The sequence below is a fragment of the Lepisosteus platostomus genome, chromosome 6, assembly GCF_059453375.1.
Source record: "Lepisosteus platostomus isolate fLepPlt1 chromosome 6, fLepPlt1.hap1, whole genome shotgun sequence".
Taxonomy (NCBI): Eukaryota; Metazoa; Chordata; class Actinopteri; order Semionotiformes; family Lepisosteidae; genus Lepisosteus; species Lepisosteus platostomus.
This window is the reverse complement of record NC_142616.1, coordinates 9092903-9099219: the sequence shown is the minus strand read 5'-3', so window position 1 is coordinate 9099219 and position 6317 is coordinate 9092903.

Below are 6317 nucleotides of genomic sequence, written 5' to 3'. Positions count from 1 at the left end.
GTATCAAATCAAAAATCAAATCAAAGTTTATTTATCAAATGTACAACAATACAGTGTGCAGCAGCAGTTGCTGACAATGAAATGTCTTTTCTGCGCGCTCACAAAAATCACAAGAATCAGAAAAATCACAAAATTAAGGTTACGAAAATAAGGTTACATAATAATAGATGTAATAGAAATTGAATAAAACTCAATATGAGTCGAGCTGCTATGTGTCCATGGTGTGTGCAATATATACAAGTAGTGCAGTTATGCTGAATACAGTGAAAACTGTGTGTCCATTTAGCCATTACAGGTGATTTGCTAAAGGAGCTGCAGGTTGGCTATTTAGCAGTCTTATTGCCTGGAAGTAGTAGGTGTTCCGTAGTGACCCTGATATGCAGGAAATTCCATAACATTCTCCAGACGGCCACAGTCCAGTATTCTGGTGTGCGCCTTTCCACCACAACTAAGGAAAAGACATTGTCCTTCAGTCCCACCCGTCTTAAAGAACATGTCCCATTATGCTCCCCCTACCCTGTCTCTCTGCAACACGTACAGGGTAGGAGGAGGAAGATGATGCCTCAGCCTTCCTCTGATGCTCTCTGTAGACTCCCCCCTCTGCCCTTCGAGTCCTCTCCTGCCTCTAGTGGTGCACATTCTCCCCTGTCCTGTCCAAATCCTCCCCCTATCCAGTCTGCGGTATTTTCCTGGGTTTTTGTGTTTTTATTTTTGTTTTTGCTTAGTGTTTTGGTTTTTCACTTCTTGGTTTCCCTTCTCTCTGGTCCCCCTAACCTCTGTGTCGTGGAACTCTTGGTTCCTATCTGTTTTGTGTGATTTGTTACCATGGTCTCCCAGATTTATTTTTGTTGTTTGTGCTTGTGTTCGTGTATTTTTTGTTTTAAGTCTCCGGAGCTCTACTCGACCCCCTCTTCCTCTACCCAATAAAAGTTTCTACCCTGGAGGAGGGAGCAGCTCTCAGCTGTGGACTCCCGGAGGTTTCCTTTCAGTTAAATGAGGTTTTTCCTCCCCCCAGTGCTGTGCGGCTCATGTATTTGTTGGGCGTCAGGAGCCGCCCATGAAGGGGGGGGAGGTACTGTCACGCCCTCTGCAGCCAGAGGGCGCTCCCACTCTGTCCTGTCCCTAGTTTCCTGTGCTTTGCTGTCTTTCTGGTGTCTCTCTGTCTGGGGCTATATATTTCCGAATCTTTCATTCGCCTTCGCTCAGCATTGACGTTCGGATTGACGTTCGGATGTCTTGAAACCCACCTAGCACCAGGCGACCGCCCCGTCCGTGGCCTGATGGCATAGGTTTCTTTACGGCATTTCCTGAACTCCCGTTCTGCTGTGGAACGGGCTAACCCCCGTTCCACCTCTATGAATAGGGTCTTTTTCCGCTCTCCTGCCATTCCACAGTTCGTCCCTTCCGACATCCGTGACAGGCAGCAGACAGACCTAACTAGTGGAGACTAATTAATGAGCTCACTGTATGGGACCATGTATAACAGTATATTGTTTCTACGTACTTTGTTCTTTGTGTTTTTAATTCTGCCTGTCTGTTCCAAGGCTGGTCCAGCATGTTCCAAATCGCACATCACCACTGAACTGTGATGTAACTAATGGCCATCTAGGCAAACAGGGTGATGCTCAGTCTTTGTTGAGCACCTGCTCCACTGGTTACACCAGGAAGGTTTGAAGACCTTGATTAGAGTGAAGAAGCCAACACCAGAAGAAACAAAAATACTCCTCACACAACTCAAACTCATAGACACTGGCCATTACATACAAACTGAAAGTCAATATACCCCCAGAACCTGCTGCCCTCCACACACTTTTGTCACTCTGTTCGCCTGTACATTCCTTCAGGCACAAAGACTCTGTAAAAAGACTGTGAGCTTGTCGCAGTTCAGTGATGACATCTGCAGCTGTTTTCCCAGAAACCAAACACATCGTCAGTCCTCACTGCAGAACAAAAGTGTCTCTTTCCAAAAAATGTTGTTTTCAAAAACTTCACATTAAAAATATTAAGCATATGAAGGGTCAGTTCAATCAATACTGCTGATACAAAGTAAGGAATGTGCTGTATCTTCCACTGAAGAGCTCACAGAATTGCAGCAGTACTGGACTGTCCCTCTTCCCTCTCACCTTTGACCCTACTGTATATAAGGGGGGTCCCACATCTTCCCTTTCTCTTTACCAAATGTCCTTCTATGTGAAACTGTGTCCCCCCTTTCTCTGTCCCTCCTTTCTCTCTCATCCCTAGTGACCAGCACTGTGGCCCTGGACATAGGCCAACTAGGCAACTGCCTAGGATCTGGAGGCCACCAGGGGGCCCCTCAATGTGCAACACAATATATTCCTAACCAGCACGTTCACATGTGAGCGAAAAAGTACCAATAGCGGCTCTTTCTGTTGCTGCTGTGGATTGTCCTTTTGGAAGCCCAGTCATGAAATTACCATTCATAATTAATTATGCTTCTGAAAAGCAGAAAAGTATAGCGGAATAAGCCATCTCCAAACCAAGTCACTGTAAAAATGCATAATATGCATAAATATGAAATGATTTGAGTCTGTCAGATCCGGGTAACTGGTGAACGGTAGACCTGCCACATTTTCAAGTCAGACACGTAGACTACTTGAGGTAAAGGTTTATTCCATACTGAATGGAAAAGATAAGAGACACAGCGTTTCGGCTACTTGAGATGGTTTACTAGAAGTTAGCAGATTTACGTTTCTCGCACTTGTATACATGCAGTGTGGGTTGCCTGACTAAAATTCGGCACTGTCTGTCCAAACAGAAGCCTGAAAGTGAATGTACTGTACAAAAACATGTTCAGTGTTTATACATAACCAACATAAAACACCTTGGTTTCCTTGCGGTTTCTCCTGTATTTCATTAAATGGGGGTGTTGTGAATTCAACCTGCAGCTCTTCAGATTGCCGTCACTCTCCCAGTGACAGCGGCAGGAACAGAGAGGAGCTTTTCAGAACTCAAGGTCATTAAAACATACCTGCAGTCCAAAATATAGGCAATATAGGGATGTTTTTTAATTAAACTTTCCTATCTGCTCAGCTTTACAGCTGATCTCACCTCCACTGTTATTCAAGTGCACTCGACTCAATGACTTAATTTCATGTTTATTTCTACGATTCCTTCCTAGAAAGCTTTCAGTGCAAGAATTTGTGAGATATTATTTACTGTAATTTTGAGGTACCAGAGGTCCTTTTATCATTATTGATTGTTATTAAAGTTCCTATTTATTTCAATGTTCACATTTTATCATTGTAAAAACGTGTGTCTTGCTTTTAAGTTATTTATTATGCGTTCTTCAAAGCTGGTTAATAAAAGTTTTCTAGCTATATAATTCATTTATTAATTTTTAATGAGTAAAATACAGCTGGAGTGGGAGCAGATAATAGTAGTGTAGTGATAATAGGATTGTGACCTGCAGGGGCCCCTTTCCGAGACTTTGTCTATGACCGCCAAAAGCTGGGAAACTAAAGGGCAATAAAGCCCCTGGTGGTGAAACTAAGACTCCTATCACCAGCTGTTCACTGCCACTGTCAAGCTGCTGAACGCAGAGTCGGGCTCCTCACTGCAGTATCGTTCCTTATTTATTACAGTATTATAGGCCAACTAGGCAACTGCCTAGGATCCGGAGGCCACCAGGGGGCCCCTCAATGTGCAACACAATATATTCCTAACCAGCACGTTCACATGTGAGCGAAAAAGTACCAATAGAGGCTCTTTCTGTTGCTGCTGTGGATTGTCCTTATGGAAGCCCAGTCATGAAATTACCAATCATAATTAATTATGCTTCTGAAAAGCAGAAAAGTATAGCGGAATAAGCCATCTCCAAACCAAGTCAATGTAAAAATGCATAATATGCATAAATATGAAATGATTTGAGTCTGTCAGATCCGGGTAACTGGCGAATGGTAGACCTGCCACATTTTCAAGTCAGACACGTAGACTACTTGAGGTAAAGGTTTGTTCCATACTGAATGGAAAAGAAAAGAGACACAGCGTTCACTGCTACTGTCAAGCTGCTGAACGCAGAGTTGGGCTCTTCACTGCAGTATTGTTTCTTATTTATTACAGTATTTTACCACATCGTGTCGTGACATCATCGGAATCGTTAGAGAACCATCGAGAGCGGCTGTGAGCCATAATGCTTCAAGCGTCATCTGTAGGACTCGCTTTGAAAACACTCTCTTAACATAGCCAGACACAGACAGCTTCCTCTGTCTTCAGGAGCCTGTTTCCTGCCGAAGCCGCACTAGAGAGAGAGCTGCAGGAGACAGAATGATTCTGTCAATATCTGTACAATCTGACAGGTGTTTTTAAACTTGATGGTCTTCGTGCTCCAGACCTCCATTATACAGAGGGAGTTTGTGCTGCTGCCTTTTAAAAAGAAAATCACTAACACACATGGCATGTGCCTCATATAGAGCCAGCACTTAGAAGGGAAAGTTTTCTGCACGTTTGTCCTTGTGCTGCAATCAAAGACTGTGAGTCCTGTGGTGATCTCTTTACTGTGTTTAACTGTGCAGCTGTGATCCTCTCTCCTGCTCCAGGAGAGCCACAGGCCTGCAGGTTCTGTAGGGAAACCAAGCCCCTCGATGAATAAAGACCTGAGTACAGTGATAATTAAGGTGAAGGAAGCCAACCAATGATCCTTTAGGTTATTAGGAGATCATGTTAGAATAAAAGCAGAAAGGTATTGGGGATTTGAACACTGGCTGAGGATGTCTGTTCTTATGTTCATGAAATGTTTTTCTTTATGTTGTTTGGAAGACCTGCTTTTAAAGATCTGGTCATCAATATGTTAATTCATCCAAAGCATTCAAAATATTTTAACTCATTAAGACTGGGAAGAACAGATTCACTGTGATGAGAACAGGAGGACTCCTTTCACACTTCCAAAGCCTACAGCACTGCATTGTCTTTGCTTTTAATTTGCAGCTTGGCCTCCATCTTTAAAGATATAGTGAGTCCTGGAGACAAAGAGTGGACTTGTACTGTATTGGGAGTATGGGAGAAATATTTCCTTTAAAAAAGTGTCTCTGGGGTGACAGAACCATACTTTTACACCCATTTTCCACAAATTAATCAATGCATCAGCATACTTATATTCTAAGGTCACTGTTTACAAGTCAATAAGTCGTAAGTTAGTCATTCTGAGGTTTTATGGACTGATATGGGTTGTAGGTTAGGCCCAGTACTGTGATAAAACTAAACAGACCGTCTGTTGTAATTGATTTTCTAATACTGTTGCTCAGCATTCAATCTGTCATTCATTAGTCAATCCCAAACGACCCAATAGCATATAACAGGAGTAACAGGAGTAAATCACAAATCCTTTATCTTGTACACGTTGTACATAGGCTACTGTACATGAGAAGGATGTTCTATTTTGATATCTTGATTATTTTTATTCCGTTAATCTCTTCTTTTGCATGAAAGTCTTCAAAGACTTTGCAAGAGTGTGGGCGGCAGGAGAGGTTTGCCACCTGAAATGATGTTTCTGTGATAAATATGGATCGATCTTGAAATGAGAGGATCCTATCGGTCAGCTCTTGTCTTCGGGGGCTCCACCCCTCTGCCTAAAGAAGGGAAGCTTGACTGTAATTGGCGGACCCGGGTACGAGGCTGAGACTCTGGCAGAAGGGATATTGGGTGTCTGTTCTTTATGATCTAGTACACATTGTCAGCTTCACACGAGAGCTCTAACGATGAGGAAGAAATTCTTTAAAATCGTGCTTGTTTATCTCCTGGAATCAATTTTAGCCTCATTGATTGGTAAGTTCCATTCTGTTCAAGACATTTTTTTCTGTTTTTTCCTGTTAAAGTAAATGATGGTTTGTGTACAAAAAAAACAATTGTCAGTTAATGGAATTGTTATAATTTCTTATTTCTCGTATTTAACATTTATTTTTTATTTATATTATATTTTATTTTTTTATTATTTATTGAAATAATTTGTTCTGTAAAATCCAGTGAGAATCATCTGTATAATAATAATAACAACAATAATAATAATACATTATGTGGCTGAAAATGCAAATGTAGAAAATTAAACAACTGTTTTATCTGCAGTCTGAGTAAAAAGTTCATTTTAATGTGCCATCCGGTCCCACTATTGATGTTCAATCAAAATGAGTCTCATGTGTTAAAATGCTCAACACTTTGTATTACAGCTGTCATAAAACGAGATAGTGCTAAATATCGTCCATAGGTTTAAAAATGAAATGGCTTTATTTTCCTTTTCCTTCCTAGGTTGTGAGGACCTCAGACTGGTGAACGGAGTAAACAGATGTAATGGGAGTCAGGAGGTT